The sequence below is a fragment of the Bombyx mori genome, chromosome 12 (genome assembly GCF_030269925.1).
Source record: "Bombyx mori chromosome 12, ASM3026992v2".
Classification (NCBI taxonomy): domain Eukaryota; kingdom Metazoa; phylum Arthropoda; class Insecta; order Lepidoptera; family Bombycidae; genus Bombyx; species Bombyx mori.
Genome location: NC_085118.1, coordinates 16,954,856 through 16,978,123, shown reverse-complemented (window position 1 = coordinate 16,978,123; position 23,268 = coordinate 16,954,856). Strand labels below are relative to the sequence as shown.

At 36.4% G+C, this 23,268-nt stretch overlaps 2 long non-coding RNA genes across 2 annotated transcripts; one reads left to right on the top strand and one right to left on the bottom strand.

Moving 5' to 3' along the window:
• Positions 1–1,904: 1,904 nt before the first annotated feature.
• Positions 1,905–3,566, bottom strand: LOC101738849 (uncharacterized). Its single transcript, XR_005245306.2, has 2 exons — positions 3,229–3,566; positions 1,905–2,143 (listed from the first exon to the last, which is right to left on the bottom strand). It is a non-coding gene; the product is annotated as an uncharacterized LOC101738849 (long non-coding RNA).
• A 1,117-nt stretch (positions 3,567–4,683) lies between these two features.
• On the top strand, positions 4,684–20,590 carry LOC101738937 (uncharacterized). The gene is made up of 6 exons (XR_209786.4): positions 4,684–4,841; positions 6,526–6,730; positions 8,429–8,544; positions 16,868–17,006; positions 18,389–18,554; positions 19,609–20,590. It is a non-coding gene; the product is annotated as an uncharacterized LOC101738937 (long non-coding RNA).
• The last annotated feature ends 2,678 nt before the right edge of the window (positions 20,591–23,268 follow it).

Below are 23,268 nucleotides of genomic sequence, written 5' to 3'. Positions count from 1 at the left end.
TGGCCCTGGATTAATTAATTTTAAATATGTAAATCAAATAAAAATACCAAATTTACTTACAAAACTAATATTGGAAAAATGAAATAAACAAATCAGCGAGTTTTCGCTACGAAAATCGAAGCCAACAGATTCTGATAGAAGGGCAAATACTGATTCGAATTATATTTCGTTTGCCTAATGTAACATCGAGCCGCTTCGTGTAGATGCCGGAGTAATCCCGCCACATCCCGCGGGATTACCGCGGCATACAATCTCAACCAGCGACGCAATAACGTGAGCGACGGCTGCCGATTTTAAAACAATAGAGGTGTAGGTAAAAAGCAATGTCATTGTTTAGAAATCAATTTTAAAATGTTTTATGTGCGTGAGTGACCAACGTCTTATAATTCGATGGAGCCGGCTCCACGCACGAAAAAACATGACTCATGCGGCGCTACCTTGCTTTGAGGCGTTCCATTTAAGGCTTGAAGTGCAAGTGAGAGCGCGCAACGAGCGACAAAGAGGCACAATCGGCCTCCGCATTCGGCAGCGTTCGACATCTGTCTCTCTCCTACTTGAGTGTGCGATGCATTCGCGTGGACAGCTGCTATACAATAATACATTTACATGTTTTCGTCAAGTATGAAGTTCAGTGAAAAGTGAATGTGGTGTCAATTGTTTATAGCAACGATAATTGCGATAGTTGAAAAATGAAACCATTCCATTAGTATTTTCTTATGACGTTATCACGTTCAACTATCGTCAGTAAGCCGACTTTACAGACAACCGATTTTTTTTAGGTGTAGTTAGACGAACATACGTCTCACCAGATGGTGAGTGATTACCGTCGCTCATGTTAGTAATGCCAGAGGCAGAGCTAAGCCACTGCTTACCGTTTAAAAGTCTTCACAAGCCTCGTTTGAAGAAGGACATGTCATAGCGCTCGGAAAACACCGTGGAGGAGAGCTCATTCCAAAGCCGGATGGTACGTGGCAAAAAAGATCTCTAGAAACGCACTTTGGATGAACGCAGTGGTTCCAGGTAGTATGGATGAACTCTACTTCGGTGGCGGGCGATGCAGTGATAATTCCTGTTATAAAAGGGCAAAACATATTTGTGGTATCTATGCTGATTTTTGTTTAGATATATCTTTTATCTGTGCACAAAATTTTCAAGGATTTCTGAAATAATTTCAATTAGATTTTCAGGGATGCATTCGGATAGTTATGACCCAACGTTCGGTATTTCATTTCAGCATACCTCGAATTAATTCAGCTTGGATAGCATTATGCATACTTATTGAACGTCAGATGAATATTTATCACGATATGTGAAGAATCGGTAAGACAAACTCAACGAGCTTGTTTGTTTTAGTAAGTACTTTGAATTATGTTTTAAAGTGGTCGTGGCCTAAAGGATAAATACGTCCGGTGCATTCGTGTTGAGTGATGCACCGGTGTTCGAATCCCTGGCGGGTACTAATTTTTCTTATGAAATACGTACTCAACAAATGTTCACGATTGACTTCCACGGTGAAGGTAATAAAAATCGTGTAATAAAAATGAAACCCGCAAAATTATAATTTGCGTAATTACTGGTGGTAGGACCTCTTGTGAGTCCGCGCGGGTAGGCACCACCACCCTGCCTATTTCTGCCGTGAAGCAGTAATGCGTTTCGGTTTGAAAGGTGGGGTAGCCGTTGTAACTATACCTGAGACTTAGAACTTATGTCTCAAGGTGAGTGACGCATTTACGTTGTAGATGTCTATGGGCTCCAGTAACCGCTTAACACCAGGTGGGCTGTGAGCTCGTCAACACATCTAAGCAATAAAAAAATATATATAAAAAATGGACAATCACTTCATAGTAGATTGTGTACATATATTATTATGTGTGTATCTGCAATTTAAATTATATTTCCTAAAGCAATATTTTCGTAGTACATTTATTGATAACACAAACAACAAAAACTAATTCCTACTTAAAACAAAATAGGACTATAACATAAGTCAATCGGTAAATACGAAAGTATCTGTCAAAATACAATGAACTCATATAATTTATCTAATATAGAGAATTTAATTAAAGCAACAGCTTATCTGCCCACAGGATTCAATGAATTTGGGTTAAACTCGATGTCAGTAAGCCGATGTAACATTTAACGTCTGAAATCAGAAAGTTACGGATTGGAAACATTCTAATGTCGGTCTGTGGATATGAGTTGTTTTGAAATTCAATTATCATTTTAATATTTTTGGAACGAAGTTCCTTATGGGACGGGACGATGCGGAGGGGTACTCTAACAGGGAAAAAGCGTCCGTAACGTAAGATTTTTATTAGTAATGCACACAGTGTACGACTTAACTTTGTAATAACGTACAAAAAATAACATATTTTTTTGCATATTTGCGCAATACACTAACTCTTATGCAAACAACCGTGAATGAAGTGTACCACAATAAGTTCGCACGTTACCGAATGACCGTGGGTTGTTGCGAAGCCTCTAGTTTTATTTTCTTTATACCTCGAATAGAACTTAAAATTAATATTTTTATAATAAGGAACTTCGTTCCTATCCGGTGTCCCACGACACCACACGTCTTTTTTTAAATTACTAAGTCAAACCATCCGTAATCGAGATAATGATACCTACTGATCGAAGAGGATTATCAAATTCAAATAGAGATTATACCTGGTATAAAGATACTCTTAAAAATCATAATCCTAATGCCATTCACCCGTGAAAATCATCTTTGTACTTGAGATATCTCAATCGGAATGTATTTTGGTTATTTCATCGTTCAAAATGAAAAATTGTAACTGCTTAGAGGCAGAAAAGGCATGATAACACAAATGAGATAACTTAACCAAGGCTACATTTTGGAGGCTGGAAGCCAGTTGCAAGTTCCAAGTTCCAGGTATTAATGATATATACATCATCATCATTCCAGTACCAATTTATCCACATCTAAACAGATGCCTACTCCAGTTCAAAAAATTCAGTGCGATCAGTTAGAAGCAGCTTGCCTCAAAATGAAATTCAAGGAAAACAAAAACCCATTAATAAATTTAATTAATGATACAAATATTCAATCCTTCAAGGTTTGTCTAGCCGTCTGCCGTCCATTAATTTTAAAGTTAAATTTACGTCGGGCATCTTAATGGAGCTGTCTTAAATTCATTAATAAAAGTCTGTCTCTTGGGTGTGGCAGATTTTTTAAATTAGACCAGATATTAGATTAAAGCATACAAACGATGTTTCCACTGTTGAGTGTTGCTAACGACGACTCGAAGCCTAGCCAAAGACTTGGGGTGGTGTTCTCAGAAGTGTTTTGGATTGGATTTGGAAGAGTAATAGTTTTCCTGTCGATCAGTAATATCTTTCACAACCTGTTTTATGCACACAAAGGACCGAAACAGTGTTAAGGTTTCTTTCGATTAAGATTTATTTTATGAAAATTGTTCGACAAGATTTATTATTTCCACATTCCAATCCAAGCTCTGAATTTCTCCAATGTTGTAGTTGTTTGAAGCATCCCGCGGCTAAATTAAAAAAAAAACCTGAAAAAATACAGTTCATTTCACACATTTTCAAAAGTCAAAACATCAAGATTCTTATCTCACTGTGTACACCGTGAAATAGCTTCACAAACGAGGTATCGATATGGAATATTTCACGGCGCGACGTACGTACAAATATTTTACGTTGCGATAAAATAAATATTAAATTTTTTCACAGTTGTATTGCTTTTGAAACTGCATCTCGGCCGGGAACGACCTGCTAGATTGCTTAGTGATGTCACCTAGTAAAACTGATGCAGATATATTTTATATACAATTTTAGAATATTGAAATAACCGGTTGAATACTTTGGTCACATTGCTCGGCGGCCACCAGACAACCTTGAAAAATTGACTGTGGTGGAAGAGGTAGAAGGGAAAAGACTCGCCGACCTGCCACCAAGCCGTTGGTCAGATCAGATAACTGCGCTCACTGGACTCTCTGTTGCGACCGCCCTGAGAGAAGCCGAAAACCGAAGGAAATGGAAGCTGATGGTACAAAGAGTCACGAAGGGCTTTTAGGGACACGACCAGCAATGAAGTATGCGACTAAGAAGAAGAAGAAGAAATAACCGGTAACACATATAATTAGTTGGATTTTTTGCCTTTATTATCTCTCATTTTTCTCTCATCTAATTTTTATAGTATTTTGTTCTACTTTCATTTATGGTAAAATTGTTCTATAGTGTAATATGTATAGTTATAAAGAGTAGTTAAGATTTTTTTGAAAAGAATTTCAATTTAGTGTGAAATATATGTATGTAGTCTTCCTAAGATTAATAAATTGCTTCATTAAAAGGTATTATGCAAGAGGAAGGTGAATTTGTAGAGTGCGAGAATCAGGTAGCTGTGAAATGAACGCACTACTCAAACTATATTTGTCGGGAAATATTCCAATTTCACTTAAAGCGTTACGGTAATCATAATATGCCAATCTTGGTAGTTATCCTCATAAGCAATTGAGTTGAATTGAGCAGGTCCCAAACGATTCAAATCACGAATGAGTCAATATTTCCCAGCATAATTTATTCAAGTCAGGTGGGTGTACGCTGCCAATATTGCAAAAATTTTATCTAGTTTCTATTTCCTTATGTTGCTACTCCTGGCCCAAGATTAGATGTTGTATCGAAGTTTCTGGAAAGTTTACGATAAAAATCGCGGCGTCTACAAAACGTACATCCAAATCTATTAGGTATAGTTTTACTTTGATATATTTTTGTTTACGGTTTGCTGATTTTTGGCGTCTTGATATTTTATCTGGGCTGTAAAGCAATATTTTATTTCTGTTTATTTTTCAAAGTCGGTGAGTATATTTGAATTGAAGAAAAAATTAAACATTGGATTTGAGCTTACCCATTCAATATACTACCGCTTAAAGTTCAATAAAATTTAGACTTCAACCTTAGTTATTTTTAAGAGTAAGATGCAGTATTCCCATTGTGATGTGTATAGTATTCACTTATAAAAGTCAGTCGTGAGCTCGGCTACCCGTGTAGCTAGGAACAATGAAAGATATAAGAAGGAAATCGAAGTCCAATACAGTTTCAAGCACGCGGTTGGAAAACTAAAGCAACAATGAAAAATTGGATTCATCTTTATATTAAATACATTGTTAAGGTACGTCACAAAATGATTTACTAAAAAGGACATCGGATTTCTGAGATTATATGTGCTCCTAACGTTGGAGATTCGTCCAGGTTTGTTTGCTTTAGAAGGCAGGATTTTAGAAGTATCTTGTTCTGCATATGTGCAAACAAAAGTTGTTCTAAGTAATAATTTGAGAGCCATTCACATCCAGTTTGGGGGTTATGACAGAAGGAAGATTTTCGCACCGAGCTAGTGAAAGAAATAGCTTGGTAGATAAACGACTAGGATATCTTGTTTAGGGAAGAAGGATTATTGGTGGCTCGGAGGAATTCCCAGTTTTACCAAGATAGGTGGAGGTTCGGACGTTGTTGTTCGGGATTTGTATATATACAAACTTATCTTCATAATCGTTAGCAAGATTCAGGCATAGGTTAAATATTTTTGTGTTGTATGACAACTATCGGTAGGTACGTACTAGACTTGGACAATTGGCTAGTGATTAAAATGTGTAAATTGATAGGTTTAAATGTTTATGTACATACAAAAAGGTTGGAATTAATGATTTTGTAATAAAATAACCAAAATCGGAATAAGAAACTTTTATTTTCAAATGTTCATACAAAACATTAATTTGAATAATACAACTCTGACATGGCAGCCGCATCAAAGAGATCCAAATGAAAACGAACCGAGGCGAGGTGTCGATAATAAACATAAAATTTCAATCTCAGATATTTTGCGACCCTAAAATCTTTCGACCCCTTTCGCGGCTGTTCGTACCCACCCCTTACTCTGCTTTGTACCCCCCAAACATCGTTACCGAAAAGGTTTTTCCGCGTACAATAATTCCGTGGGTCTCCCCAAATCGCGTTAAGCATTTCGCTCAATAAAATAAAGACTGGTATGGTCGAATGGGCATAGTAATTGAATTCAATTTACAAAGAGGTCCGTAGTCCGGACGCGGATAATAACGATGTAAGAAAATAAAGAAATAAGTTGCGAGCCCGTGAGATCTCAAGCGCGGCTTTGCAGAATGAGATTTTAAATTCGGTTTGTTGCTTAGGTCGCTTTGCAATTTAGCCGTTTCGGCGAGTCGTATAAAATATTCAAAATATTATAGGTATTGTCCACATTTGGCAAGTACAACGACTTGATTTAATATTTTTACATTTTAGTGGGCTACGCCCTCACGCTATCATAATATTATATTATATTATTATTATAAAGCACTATCGTTTAATGGAACGCCTCGAGAAGGATCTTTTGTATAAAATTATCAGATGATATACGTTCAAACAATTTTTCAGCGGTTTTTTTTTAATTTACACTATAATTGAATAATAGAAAAAAGCGTCCAAAGTTGCTCATTAAAAAATAATTACATTAGATCTCTTTTGCAGAAAGACCATTGCGGTGATTTTTCAAAAGGCACCGATTAACATTTTCGTGCAAAAATCAGGCTTTGCGAACACAAAAAGTAAAACTATTGATATCTAAAGGCCACCTCCCACCCTTTGAACATGTCAGACGTGTGAAAAACTGTCATTATTCAAGACACCCCTATCTAAAGCTAAGTTATAGGGCACAGACACGGATTCTAGAAAAGTGAGTAATGTGGCATTTTAACATTTTCACATTCAACTAGCAGATTATCCTACGGTATGTATGGCGTATTATAGGCTTACGGGTGTTGGTAGGGTTATCGAGTCTCAAGGTTATGGTGTTGATGGATTCCAGTACCAAATTCACGTAATTTGGGCTGTGAGTTTAATGAGTCCCATGATGAAAAGCTAATATCAAAAGGAAGCGTGGTAAATTCGCGCATTTGTGAAACGCCAAAGATATCGTCAAAAGGAACGTTTCCCATCATATCTCAGCTCCTTCTGAGATCATTGTACTATCAATAATGATTTATGTATGTGCCGACGTACTACAGCTAGATAAATGAACAGACGATGTGCGCAAGGATATCTGAATTTAGGATATGAGGCCGGCCTATCTAATAAGTGAAATGGGGTTAGTTTGAGTGGTTTTTGTTTGTTTACATTTTTGTGTTTATTAATAATAAAATATTTTTGGCTTATGCTACACGAAAATTAGCTCTAAAACGTTTTGGACATCATAGATCATTTATGTATAGAATTGGAATGTTTGATTATTAATCTATATATTAATAAGTGAACCAAAAACTTTGTATCCCTTTTTACGAAACATGGAGTATGAAATTTTCCACACTTATAGAGAATATAGAGAAGAAGTGCACAATGCTAATATTTTTTTAAAATAGTGCATAAAAGATACATTAAATTAATAAAGAAAACATTAAACACACTACATACCATGTATTTGACGCACACACGCTTGCATACTATTTATTGTCAAACTTTTGTTCTTGACGTCTGTTAGTTGTCAAATTGAGAATAGATTAAATATTGTTTGTCTTTGTTAATATTTTTTATAGTGTAGTCTTGGCGAAATTTGTGATTATAGAAGTATAAAATACAATCAGAATAGTGTACAAACTTACAATTCCAATTAATTATTTAAGTAAAATCTCCCAAATCGATCTATAACCTTTTCAAAGTCTACCGGTTTCTTTAAATTAGTATATGCGGTCTTCGATCAACAAGTATGCAATACACTAATTTAACTTATGAATTTTATTGTAATATATTTTGCATTAAGAACAGCCTTACTTATTAAAATTTTAAACAGTTGGATGAATTTTTTTATTGTTTTAATTTTCTGTCAGGCTGTTAATAAGATTGTATTAGAAACTTCTCGAGTTCCTTCGCCATCGTTCAACTGGATTGGTGATTACTCCGTTATAATTCTGTTGCTCAAGTGAAACTATCTTAAAGGGATAGGCGATAGGCCAGACGGCTTTTGAAATGAGGTGTGTGTATTACCCCTGTAGTAGTTTTAAGTCAGGTTTTTACAGGTGGTAGGACCTCTTGTAAGTCCGCAAGGGTATGTACCACCACCCTTCCTATTTCTACCGTGAACCAGTAATGCGTTTAGGTTTGAAGGGTAGAGTAGCCGTTGTAACTATACTGAGACCTTAGAACTTATATTTCAAGGTGAGTGTCGGCATTTACGTTGTAGATGTCTATGGGCTCCAGTAACCACTTCACACCAGTTGGTCTGTGAGCTAGTACACCCATCTAAGCAATAACGAAAAAGGTGGAGCTCACATGATAAATGGCAAGTGTAGACTGCATAATGGGCGCAAAGAATCCGTGATTCGATCTAATCGCACGGATTTTAGGGGAAAGTATAATCATTATATATGTTTGCTCCTAGGCCGCATCGGCTATCATGCAGTGGCTGGAGGACGATGGATGAGGAATGGTTTGGGGGTCTCCTATCTACGATAAGAAATGATTTATTACAATTACAATACTTAGACGAACAAGCAGGTACCCAAGAGAATAGCTCCTCAAAATACTAACGGATTGTAAAATTCGAAAATTATTATAAATTGCATTTGAAGTAAACAAAGTTGAGAAACAAGTAATTTAATTACCAAAACATTATTTATGTCACTAACAATTTTTTTTAACATTAAATATCTCACATCTCAAAAGCAATCTCACATACTTTATTCAAAGTTATTTTCTTTGGAAGTTTCTCTAAAGTTCTATTATCTCAAATGTTTTCAGAATTTTCCACCATTTAGTTGAAAAGTTAGAAGGAGAATCCTTTTTACGACTTTAGAAAGCGTATATCTTACCAACTGTGGACCATAAACTGGAAACTCACTTTGGAATCTTTGTACCATTTTTATCATTCTTGGTATCTAGACTCACCATCGAAGGGCTATTGGCTCGCGTGCCCTTGAAAGCAAACAAACAAGTCTCAAACATAAAAAAAAAAACTAATATGCCATAGTACTATAGAAATACTACATTAGATATTTTTTATTGCGCAGACCCTGAACAAGCTGACGACCGACCTAATTTAAGTGGTAATTGGAGCCCATAGAATTCACATCGTGAGTGTAGCCATCTACCTTGAGACATGAGGCCTAAGCCTCAATTGCATTATATAACGGTTATCCCTTAGAAACGGAAGTGCGTTCCTACGTCCCGGTGGCAATAGGCAGAGTGTTGGTACTTATTCGTGCGGGCTCACAAGATACCCTTATACCGGTGATACTACATGCTTTATAACAAATAATTATATTTTTAACAGTTTATTTTTTTATAAATTGATAATTGTCAATCTTTCCTAATATTTAGAAGTCTATTTACTCGGATTCAGGGATTCAGGTTTTGTTTCCGAAATATACTTAACATTATTTTCTTTATGCACATCATATGACGCGTCCCTCTCACGTTAGAGGTGGCAGATTTGACCCACACCACTCAGCCATGTTTCATTGTGCTTTTAGATTACAGCTAACTAAATTCAGTACACTTAATGTTGGTAATTGTAATAGATCTTTTTTTATTGTTTAGATGGGTGGACCAGCTCATAGCCCACCTGGTGTTAAATGGTTACTGGAGCCCATAGACGACGTAAATGCGTCACCTTGAGATATTAGTTCTAAGGCCTCAAGTATAGCTACAACGACTGCCCCACTCTTCAAACCGAAACGCATTACTGCTTCACGGCAGAAATAGGCAAGGTGGTGGTACCCACCCGCGCGGACTCACGAGAGGTTCTTGTGCATTGTGTTAATAAGCTCAAATGTCGAATCGAAAGTTTTAATTTGAGCGTCTCGAAGTACACGAAGCTCGGGTTTAGTGGTTATCATTTATTATTAAGTCGGGCGGCACCGTAAACGCAGAGCATGTAAGGGCTCGTATAGTTTTACGTCGAAGGGAACATACGGCTTGGTCCCGAACCATTAAACAGAGCGAATGAGTGCCTGATTTAGTACAGTTTCTCTATCGATCTGATGGGCCCTTGGGACTCACTCCGTCGCTATGACCTTATTTTATTTCCTACGTACCTATCGAGCTTTATTTTATTGGATAAGGCTTTCGGCCGAATTTTATAATCTTGTTAGTTTTTTATTGCGCTAAATGTGTTACCGAGTTGACGGTCCGGCTGACGTTATGTGGATCTTGAATTCTATGGACGTGAGTCCAACCAGCCACCCTTGGAAGTGGGGTCGAAAATTTAATTACATTGAATAACGGCTGTGTTATTGAAATATGCAGAACAAAGGTGCCTTACCGTAGAGGCAAACAATACATCATATTTCCTTAAAATTTCGGTTCTGCGCCATATATGTTTTCCGTGATCAATACATACGTCAAACTGTTAATTAACGTGCAAGTGAGTATTTCGTTAAATGAATTTGGTACCGGCCTGCGGGATTTGAACAACGTTACTGTCGCGTTGCTCGATACGCGACTTATCCTTTACGCCATGACAACGAATGTTTTCTTTTAAAACTTATACATATTAGTGTCAATATTTCCATTTATTTATACTTCGCTTAATCCCTCAAAGAAAAAGGTGAAGTTATGTGGGTGCTTCTGTCGCTATGACTTCATGCAGCTTTCTCCTTCTTTTTCTCCACCTTATCCCACTAGGTAGGGTCAACACAGCTAATTTTTCCCTACCATTCTCTTCTATCAGCCTCATCTCAACACTCACTCCTCTCTATCTCTCATGTCGTCATTCACACACTCCATCCATGTCTTCTTCGGTCGACCTCGACCTTGCACTGCAATTTCCATACGTCTCCTAGTCAAATGCATTTTCTCTTTACGCATCACATGTCCATACCACGCTAACCTAACATTCATGCACCTTTAAAGCATTAAAATTTCTTCAAAACATCTTTATACAAACTAGTGGCCCCGCAGTAGTCGAAATTCGACTATTGAAATTATAAGTTTGAACATTATTAAGGTTCTGTTGTCAACACTATTAAGGACTATTAAACTTCTTTATTCACAGATTTTGCCAAGGCTATAGATACATAATATTAAAGATAAACAATATTTATATATATTTATATATTAACCTATTCTTAATTTGACCCTAGTCTTTAACCAATAACAAAAGTTTGACTATAAACAAAGAGGATGTGTGTGTGTCAAATGCATGGTAGTGTGTGTAATGTTTTTAAAATTATTTTATTTATTATTAATGCATAATTTAAAAAAAAAATTAGCATTCTGCACTCCTTCTTTATATCCTCTATAAGTGTGGGAAATTTCATACTCCTTCGTCCGTGCAATTTTCATAAAAAGGGGTACAAAGTTTTTGCTTCACGTATTAATTAAGAAATATATATATTTTTACGCTATTTGAATTTAAGCTGCAGCTGTTATTGTAGCCTGAGGAATCTCTAACTTAGAGCTGTGCTATCAATTACAGCCTAATAGCATTAGTCAATCTATGCATTTGAGACATTTGCTTTGACCGATATGACGTCACGCTTGTCTCCAGTTATCCTTGGAGATTAATGACCCTAGAACAGGGTCAGCCCTCGATCTAGCCTCTAATCACATTTGCTGCTCGAATTATTCATGGGTTTGCTTTATATATTAATGCAGAATGATTTATTGGGTTAGGCTTGTTCATTTTGGGTAGACAGTTCGGGTTTAGAATGTTTCGTTTTCCGAAGTTCGGAACGCGATCGATTGATTGATAGTTGATGGATAGATGAGTTGTAAAATATAAAAGTATGTAAAAAAAATTTTCTGTGCATCCTGGATACACGACAGCTCATCTGGTGTTCTTACGAGATACCATATACATCAAAAAGTGATTATCGTCCCCCATTTTTATATTGCATTCATGGGTGGACGAGCTCATAGCTCACTTGGTGTTAAGTGGTTACCGGAGTCCATAGATATATAACGTAACCTAAATACTGCCATCCACTTTGAGATATCAATTCTAAGGTCTCAGTATAGTTACAACGGCTGCCCCCACCCTTCAAACCGAAATGCATTACTGCTTCACGGCTAAAATAGGCAGGGTGGTGGTACCTACCCGTGCGGACTCACTTAGGTCCTACCACCAGTAAAGCCACCCATCCCGAAACTTGAACCGCCATTAAGCATGAAGTCTGTTTTGTCGGAATGCATGATTTCCTCGCGGGAGAAAGTGGTACTTATCCGTGCGGGTCTACTTAAGCCCTATCACTACTAAAAGACAGTTGACGATCGCCTTACACTAATTATATGACATAATATAAAGAGCGCATTTGCCCAGTATGAAATAGGTTTATGCTATTCTGAGCCTTTTCTAGGTTCAACATGTTATTATGATACTAGTAAAATATAATTGGCGTACATTACTATTATGAGTACATACTATATATAAAGCCGCATTTAGCACACTTCATAGTTATTTTAGTTGCTTACATGGACAGACGGCTAACAAATTATCTGGTATGATCCGTATTGGGTCCATAGACATCATAACGTGACTGGAACTGCAAACTTCGAGACTCAGTTGAAATCAAAAGTCTATGATTAAAATGGCAGGGTGAAATAAAAGTAAATAATTATACTTTTACTACGGGCAAACAATAAGAACGGATACAGTAGACCAAAGAAAGTCAAGTTGCCTACCCGCATCTTAAGCTTAAAGATGGTTCTATAAATAGACAAAATGACCGTGACCTAAAAAGATTTATATTTTGCCGAAAAATATCAATATTATATGGTAAATTGGTGGACTTTATTCAAAGGAAACTTAAGGTAAGTAAGGTCGATGTTACCCTCAGAACTTCTTAGCTGAATACTCGTTCCGCAGCGCGCTCCCCGTAATTGAAATTAAATACGAACTGACGGTATGTTTCGCGCATTTCTCAAAGTCACTAAAGCTAAACAGTCCGTTAGCTGATACACAAAACGATCAACTTCAATTGACCCAAGTGTAATCCAGTCTAAGTAAGCATTACAGAAGACATCCTAAACAGAATACTCTGTAGCCCTTTTAGCAAGCATTCCACTTAACATTGTCCGCAAAAACAAGGCTATATCCAGTGTCATTTCAGTTCCAGTAACTCGTAATTCCCCATGTGTTTACGACACAATAATACATTACAGGCACAACATAACAATTTATCGAGCAACTCACAATTTCGCTACATTATCCGGCTTCGCCTTCAGAGCGAGTCACAGTCGCGTGAGAGTCAAACGGTTCCTCGTATCCTGGGAGGCGGCTCTGTCCTCAATCGGGAATGAGTAGCCGATATTAAATATTCACTTGATATATTTTTCTTGGTACTTTTTATTTTAATGGTATTATTAGTCTCATCAAAATGAAATCGATACTTATATAAAGTCGAAACAACGGTAAGTGATTATAGTAACTAGAGGTCCCGCAGTAGTCGAAATTCGACTATAATTGGAATTGTAAGTTTGTACACTATTATGATTGTATTTTATACTTATATAATCACAAATTTCGCCAAGACTACTCTATAAAAAAATATTAATAAAGACAAACAATATGTAATCTATTCTCAATTTGACAACAGACGTCAAGAACAAAAGTTTGACAATAAATAAATAGTATGCATGCGTGTGTGTGTCAAATACATGGTATGTAGTGTGCGTAATGTTTTCTTTATTGATTTAATGTATCTTTTATGTATTATTTAAAAAAAATATTAACATTGTGCACTTCTTCTCTATATTCTGTATAAGTGTGGAAAATTTCATACTCCTCCGTCCGCGCAATTTTCGTAAAAAGGGATACAAAGTTTTTGCTTCACGTATTAATATATACCTATAGATATGGAATTACGGTCGATTAATTGAAAAACATGTAAATACTCGTACAAATACGTACTTAACAAATGATCACGATTGACTTCCACGGTGAAGGAATAACATCGTGTAGTAAAAATCAAACCCGCAAAATTATAATTTGCGTAATTACTGGTGGTAGGACGTCTTCTGAGTCCGCACGGGTGGGTGCCACCACTCCGCTTGTTTCTGCCGTGAAGCAGTAATGCGTTTCGGTTTGAAGAGTGGGGTAGCCGTTGTAACTATACTGAGACTTTAGAACTTATATCTCAAGGTGGGTGGCGCATTTACGTTGTAGACGTCTATGGGCTTCAGTAACCACTTAACACCAGGTGGGCTGTGAGTTCGTCCACCCATCTAAGCAATAAAAAAAAACATAATAGTTGAACTAGTGCTAACATTATTGTAGTAAATTAGATACAAGCGAAATAAAGTAATGTAGTAATGTCAATGTTAAAAAAAAAGGTTAAAACGTCGTGCAAAAAATTTTAAAAGACAAGCAAACGAACCTTAATAAATCTAGTTCTCTTTGTTATATTTCCTAGATCCTAAAGAAGAATAAAACTTTTTGCTTTTGATTTATAAGGCATTGTCTTTTTTTTTCGTTACTGTATGATTTTATTTCAATTAACTTTAAGGTTTTGTACGATTATGCCGACGCGGGATTTAATCATTTGCAGTTTTTAGTATAAATTATAAATTCTACATATTAATATTCCGAATTGATTGCTTTATTTACGTCACCCATCTCCGGGCTCAATCGACGCAATGCAATGTTTCGACCTAATAATTAGTCCTAGACCTAATAATTAGTCATAGAATAGCTTTTCATTTAATGATATCGTTGAATAGTCGTTATTATACGAGAAAGTTAAAATAGGATTTATTTTTTAATGGCAACGACTGTTTTGTTACTTTAAATTAACAAATTAGTTTTTCGTTTACAATGTTTTAAAAGTAACTATGTGATTGCTCTTAATATTTTCCGAGCCATTGAAATGCTTGCGCAACACGAGAAACATGACTTCGACAAGTTTTTTTTTTTTCGTGAAAATGTCAAGGGAAAGGCGCAAAACGTTCAATGAATTTGCATTCTTATCATTCCCAGAACTTACGGTGTAATATAAATTTCATTTTACTCAAATCGACTTCTAAAACAGTTAAGGTACAATAATTATTTTATACTTAGTTCATGTCGTATATAAATTTACTTGGGACGTAAATATTTTCTTGATTGTTTTATTTATTTATTATTTTCAATATTAAAAAATAGTTCACTATCCGTTGTGTTCATCGGAAGCTCTTGGTGACGAGTGATCGTCATTGTTCTTGAGGGCACAGATTACTTTTCAGCAAAGAATTCTTTTTGAACACGGTTTGATGAAGTATATGTCAGGGCGTTGTGGAGAAATAGATGGATGGGTGGGTCCGGAGCCGGATCGGATTCCATTCCATTAGTATGTGTAAAAATCGACTCGAATTAGAATCGACTAGACCCACCAGATCGACTAGAACTGTGCACGTGCAGGAGTAGTTGAGTATCTCATCGTCGTAAGACATAGAGAAAGCTTCCAAATATTCCTAGAGTTAAGAGATACTCGACGAATTTCCCGCACGAAAGTTCATGATCAGAAATTTAAGTATTAAGTGAAGTTAACGCCGAGACCTATAAATATTTATCGTTCATTAAATGGAACGATCGGTTTGCGAATGAGCTCGGCTGACTGCGGTTCCTGTACTATTTACGATACTATGCCTTCAAGACTTTAAGTTTTTGCAAAGAACTTCGTGAATAACGGCTTAGTACAGGCATCCATTTTTGTAGAGGATTTACGTTCTGGAAAGTATTTATCAGAAGTGTTTTCGTTTAAGATTTGTTAGTTTGTTGTATAGTGTGTACACGGGCAGGTCTTCCACTTGATGAAATAGTCGTCCTTGTTGCCAGAGTTGTCAGCGTCGATCACGCCACGTGAGTGTTACTGCTTTCATCAGATTCTCCACTAAAACGCGATGTTTCGCATTAAAGCCCTTTAAACCTCATTAAATAAATCTGTTAAAACCAAATCAAAGTTTTCTTAAAAAAATTGTGATTAAAAAAATATTCGTCTTCGAAAAGTTGTATGGCCTCCATGAATAAATTATTGGAATATTTCGAAGGCTTCGTTACTGCAATCTCTTTAAATATTTAATAGTATTTTGTAGCTAGCTAGCTAGGTAGCTATTTTGTCTAAAGTGAAGTATGTTTTTTATAGCAGTGCGATTTTTATAGCAAACGGTGTGAGCACTACCATAGACGATATGAAACAAAAATAAGAATAAATACAATTTTTGAAGTGAAACTTCTTTAGGCGCATGAGGGTAAATTTTTTACAGAACGTCGCGCAGGCATGCAACGGAAGTGACATCAAACTACTATTGAAATTAAGTACTTGTCAAATGTCAGTAGTAGTTGTTGTTGTATTTTTCCAACTGGAAAGGCAAATGTATCATACCATACAGCCTAATATTTTATAATTTTTTTGTGAAAAATGTTAATAGGAATTGAAATGAAATGAAAAGAATTTGGAACATTAATCAAATAGCATGAAATTAAATTAGTCAATTCAATGTGCAAAATATTAGTCATTTACAATTTAGACATCTAAACATAATGTGACTGTCAACACTGAGGTTTGAGATTGACATTTGACAGACTTTTGGCTGGAACATATCTTCCTTTTTCCCTTCCTCTAAGTCTTGGAAATCTAAAGTTTTAGATTTGTATAAATATAAGCAAGACTTAAAAATTATTTCGCCAAAAAAGTTTCACTTCTGACATGTGTACTTTGTACGCACGCACTTTTTTTTAATATGTCTAGGCATACACATAAGCATACTTAAAAAAAATCATATCGATGGACCCACAATATGTTTTCACTACTGGGCCAGTGAGGCAAATGTTAAGCAAATAACTAACTATGAAGCGTGATAAGCATTATCCTTTGCCAATTCTCTTCTATTTCCATTCTATCAGCCCACAGACGTCCACTGCTCGACATAGGCCTCCCCCAGGCCTCGCCACGAAGATCGAGCCTGCACTACTTGCATCCAGCGGGTCTTGTGGGAGGCCTACACACGCTAAGCGGAACGTACTAGAAGATGTAGGCGTTCCGGTATGTACCAATAAAATAAAAGCTTGTAATTAAGAAGGCAGTTTGATTAAGTTTGAGTTTTTTTAAAGATTTTTTCGTCAATTAAAAAAATTGAGGTATCAACTTCAACAGCGTTCGGGAAGCTGTTTGTAATCTTTTCATCCCAAACATGTCTCAAGACGAAACCATGCGTGTTGCCAGCGATGACTTACAGCAATGAGGCGTCACCACACTGGACCTTATCAATTGAACAACGAGAACATAATCCAAGTAAATCGTTGTGTAAAAGCATACTCTTGAGTTACATGCAATGAAAATTATCGCTCCTAATAGTAAAATCGATTTTATTTATAACTAGCGACCCGCCCTGGCTTCGCTTCGGAAACATTAAAACACACATGAAAAAAAAAATAAAAAAAAAAAAAAAGTAGCCTATGTTCATCAGGGACAATGTCGGCTTCTAATGGAAAAATAATTTTTCAAATCGGTCCAGTAGTTTCGGAGCCTATTCGAAACAAACAAACAAACAAATCTTTCCTCTTTATAATATTAGTATAGATTAAGAAATAGTCATAGTGAAGTGTAAGTCTGTTCACAAGTATAGTTACAAAACTGATGAATAAGCTGTAAAGGGAATTTAAAATTAGTTGTGTAGTCATTTTATAGTTCCGCACTAGCATATTGAGCGAGGAAGTTTTACGACTTCAAAACATTGTAGAAAAGAAGATATTAACTTTACTTTGTTGCGGAAAAAAGTGTTTATAGCAGCCAAAGTTACTGTTACGCGCTGTGGTTCGGGATAAATAAATGTTCCACCAAAGTACAACTTAAAACTGTATAATTTATCACTTAGAACACACACAGAACACTTTAAAATTCTCAATTCGCTTCTTCCGCTTCGCTTCAAGCGATTCGTTCGCTGTTTCGCTTCGAGTAGTTCCGATGACTGACTGACTGCATGCCATCTCTGCAACGCTTTAATAGTTGATACAACATCCCTAGAATCGTCGAGAACATTCCTCACAAGTCGAGTACCTTCGATGTGTGTTTCCGCTATCTGATAATAGATGGCGTTGTATTTCTCGAGCGTTCTAGATGTTATTAGATCTTTCGATATTCGTTCGGCTATTCGGAGATAGATGGCGTTACAGTGACCGGCTTAACATTACGTTATGCGGATGATGCTGGTACTTGAAATTTACAAGATGATTACTCATTTATAGAAATTCAATGATTCCTATTGTTACATATGCAAGATATTAATTTTGTAAGTGTGAGGTGCGAAGCCCACGCGTTCTTTCTCTCGTATAAATTCTATCTTATCAATTAGATTGCAGAGGTCGTCTGCTAATCAGAAGATTTTTTCTTCACTGTTGAAGAAATACTACACGAATTCATTTCAGCATCCAAAGAACTAGCCTCATTCAGTCACGGACGTACGTAATTAACACCTCTGCATTCAAGATCAGTATTTATGGGGCAACGAAGAATTGTTCGTAAGAGACTGCGTTTTTCAAATGTATTGAAAAAACAACCCAACCAAACAAACAAAAAAAATCTTAATGACAGGTACTGTCACGAATCAGTTTAAAGTTTTGATGAACGTTGAAAATCGTCAGTGGTAGAGATAATTTAAAAACCATTTGATGTTACTATTGTAACATTTTATATTTTATTTTTATTGCTTCGATGGGGGGACGAGCTCACAGCCCACCTGGTGTTAAGTGGTTACTGGAACCCATAGACATCCACAACGTAAATGCGCCACCCACCTTGAGATATAAGTCCTAAGGTCTCAAGTATAGTTACAACGGCTACCCCACCCTTCAAACCGAAACGCACTACTGCTTCACGGCAGAAATAGGCGGGGTGGTGGTACCTACCCGTGCGAACTCACAAGAGGTCCTACCACCAGTGATTACGCAAATTATAATTTTGCGGGTTTGATTTTTATTACACGATTTATTTGTTTGCATGTTAAGTATTGTTCCGTCAAAGATATTTTTTTCCCCCTAACTATACGCTGGTAGGCTATGGGGATATTCCAGCTTCGTGGGGACAGAAAAACTCATCTATGCCTCTGACACTGCTTCAGGTGCGAGCGACCATGTTAGGTATGTAGTGTTATTATATTCTAAACTAGCGACCCGCCCTCGCTTCGCTTCGGAATCATTAAATTTTATTATTGATAGGCGAAGCCCGCCATGTTGCGCACAGTACGACAATAACTGCGGGTGACGCCGCGAGGTGAAACTAGTCTAAAAAAGTAGCCTAAGTTACTCCTTATCTCATCAGCTATCTATCAGTGAAAGTCCCGTCAAAATCGGCCCAGCCGTTCCAGAGGTTAGCCGGAACAAACAGACAGACAGACAGACAAAAATTGTAAGAAATGTTATTTTGGTGTATGTGCCATATATATATTCATATGCATGAAGTAAAAAGCGGTTATTTCAATATTACAAACAGGCACTCCAATTTTATTTATATGTATGGACGAGGCTTAGAGAGCTATTATATTATGTCGAAACATCTATAGTTATGCAGTCGATACCACAAGCTCGGTGTTATAATTAAAACTGAATTCAATGGCAACGGCATCTTGACATGTTACATTTATTTCTAGATTTTTCTTTCTTGCTTATGCAAATTCGTTTTCTAAGCTATTACTTCTACGACGCCAGCAATATGGGAATATTTTTTAGCAGCGAAATTTCTACAAGATACTACTAAGCTAAGCATTAAATTGTTCAAAGTTATTCGAGTTTAAACGAGTCTTGTAATAAAACGCTGTAACTAAGTTAACGTCAGGGCGGGGCGTGTTTTACGTTCTCAACTAATTGGATTGCAGTTTTTGCATGTGTTTTCTGTAAAATAATTTAATAAAAAAAAACTGTAGTTCTTGTACAACGCTTAAGTTGTTCCCTTGTTGATTTTGGATTAGATTTTTATTAAATTTAAACAGATATCTGGTGCCTATGTGCAGTTTTCAATTACATTGTTATTATGATTTTAAGTATCCAAACTTTAATTTTGTTTTAAGCGAAATTTCGGTTTTTTTTTTACGTTCGAACAAAATCTTTTTAAAATAGTGGTAATAGTCTAGTCTGGGACGAGGAGCCTGATGACTTGAAGTATGATGATGTCATAAGGTCCCTTCTCACACGACACCGACACTGACGTCCAATCACTTATTAAATAGAAGAATTAAAAACAAAGAAGTAATTTTACATTAATGGTGTTGATAGAGTTTCTTTACCATTTTATTGCGAACGGGCTGAGTTGTTAATTAGCGAGTATCGGTGGCAATATCAGCGCCAATCACATTTGAGTTTACCAGATTAATTTTTTTTTTGGAACGAAGTTTTGGAACGTAGTTCCTTATGGAACGATGCGGAGGGGTACCCTAACCGGGAAAAAACGTCCGTAATGTAAGATTTTTCTTATTTATGTATAGTCTTAGTATGATGGCTATACAGTGTCTAATGTATAGTCTACGTGATGACGGTTATTATTATTATTCATATAAATAGCTGTTTCTTTGTATGTTATTGTTGTATATTTTTTATAAATCATTGTGAATAAAGAAAATTTGATAACTTTGTAAAGTATTTTTTTTTATCAATAAAAAAAATCATAATAAGAAAAGAACTTAAAATTAATATTTTTATAATAAGGAACTTCGTTCCTATCCGGTGTTCCACGACACCACACATCTTTTTGTGTTTTTTTTATTGCTTAGGTAGGTGGACGAACTTACGGTCCACTTTCTGTTGAGTGGCTACTAGAGCCCTTAGACACCTACAACGTAAATGCCGCCACACCTTGAGACATAAGTTCCAAAGTCTAAGTTTTTAAAGTACTGCGGCTACCCGGCTTTCGAACCGAAACGCATTACTGCCTCATGGCAGAAATAGGCAGGTTGCTGATACCTACCCGTGCGGACTCGTAAGACGTCCTACCACCAGTAAACTAATTATGTAATTTTCTTATTTAATTAATAATGCCTTGAGAGATGAGGTCCAAATCTCAATTGTATGGCAAAACGTCAGATCTCAATATATATTATTTGATTAAAGTTGTTTATTAAAAAAAAAAAAACATTTACATACGAATTGCCTAATAGACATTTAATAGTTTCAAAAACCTGAGCGCATAAAACTGCGCGTATCAACTTAAATCTTCATAAAGTTGTTATTTGTTGTTCAATACTATTCTGAGGTAAATCGCCTCTTTAATACCCGCTATGTAAGCAAAGTATAGACATGCTATATAGTAACAGTCAATATGGGTTGCTATTATGCAAATTTCGTCGCCGACAAGCCCACAGATTGAACCCTAGTCTCGGCACACTGATTGCTCCGTGAAGTTGGGGTGGCTTTAATGATGTATCTCTTACTTGGTATCTATAAATAATTTTTTGCGTTTCGGTTTCAAGGGGGGGGGGGGGGGGGGGACTGCCGTTGTAACTATACTTGAGACCTTAGAGCTTATATCTCAACGTGGGTGGCGCATTTGCGTTGTATATGTCTATGGGCTCCAGTAATCACTTAACACTAGGGGGGCTGTGAGCTCGTCCACCCATTTAAGCAATAAATAAAAAATAAAAAAGTTTTTGTTGAAAAAACAATATAGCAGTGAAAGAGAAATTGTCAAAAGTAGATACCGAGCAATCTTCGTGAAGAAGACATTTCCAAATTTTAATTTGGTTAAAAATGAACGCAAAATGAAACAATAACTTAAATCCTCGTTCGGGACGTGTAAAATGACTAAACATAAGCCCGAAATTGAACTGTGAGTGTTTTGAATTATGTCGCAAACAAAATTTTTCATGTGGTAATTCGAAACTCTTATAAAGTTAGCTAGAGGGATTTACCGCCACGTCCCGCTACGTCGGTGACACATTACGTCATTTCCGTGTCGACTCGCGCTTGCACAGGGCCGTATTCAGTAACAATTAGATTATTCAGCACATTGAATTCTTTAGCGATTATTAAACTATTAAAGCCATTGTACAGGGTAGTAATGATGTCGAAGTTTCTATTACATTAGACTGAGTCCATACCTGTGGCTGAGGAAAAGAGTTTTACGGTAAGCTATGGCGAGGCTATGTCTCTTACAATATCGATGCTACTAATAGATGACTAGAATGCTTGTACTCTTATGGTAGCTATAGAAAAATTTTTGGTTAATTTTCAAAGGTGGATGCTGTTATTCATATTGTTGTATTTTAGTTCTAGTTCAGAAGATCCTAGATTGGAAATAATGTATGTAGCTTATACGTTTATTGATTAAGTTTTATTTTGAAAAGCGGCAGTATTCCACAGGCGACTCTTTAGCCTGTGAATGCTATTTATTAGGCTATACGTAATTTAGATCATGTCTAACTTCCATTTCTACATTGTCTTCATTGTATCTTAGTAGCTAATGTCAAATACAATCTTTGTTCAAATTGCGGCTGCTCGCTGATTCTATTTTTACTAAGGCTTATTTTAAAAGCCGGAAAGTACAGCGGTACTGTAATAATATTAAATTTCCAACTCTTGTCTCAAGGTGGCTGATTTTTCATATTGTGATTTTTCCCTTGATGATTTTTTTTTATGTTTAGATTGGTGGACGAGCTCATAGCCCACCTGGTCTTAAGTGGTTACTGGAGCCCATATACATCTACAACGTAAATGCGCCACCCACCTTGAGATATTAAGTTCTAAGTTCTCAAGTATAGTTACAATAAATGACTAGGATATCCTATTATTAACCCAGGTAGTCATGCTTATGACACACTTGTCTGATTACTGAATGATAGCAGCTACCGAAAAGCACGCGGAGTGCTGAAACTTTTAAAGTGGCTTTCAAATCCGGCCCATATTCGATGTGTACGCCAACTTATTCTTGACTGTGTAAACGAGCTATTATTTATGCCACAAGCAAATAGATACTTTGCAATTTATCAACGGTTTCCTAAGCCCCTCTCTCCCCTCACCCCCCCGCCCGCCGTTCACGCTTTAACAAAACGTTTCGGATGTCATTTTTATGGTTATACGAACGATTGATGAAATGTATTTCGTTATGGGAACATCTGTGGATCGGAAGTATTGCTTGTATTTTCCAAATGCGGTTTGTGTGATACGAATATATTTCGGAGATGAAGTGGATTGTTGGTGTTTAGCCGGAAGATGTATTTTGAAGTTTAAATACACTCACCTTAGTATTGGCGAGTTTTTTTATTTTTATTTGGTTCCAACACCTTAGGCATTGATTTTGCCAATGTCACAGTAGATATGCA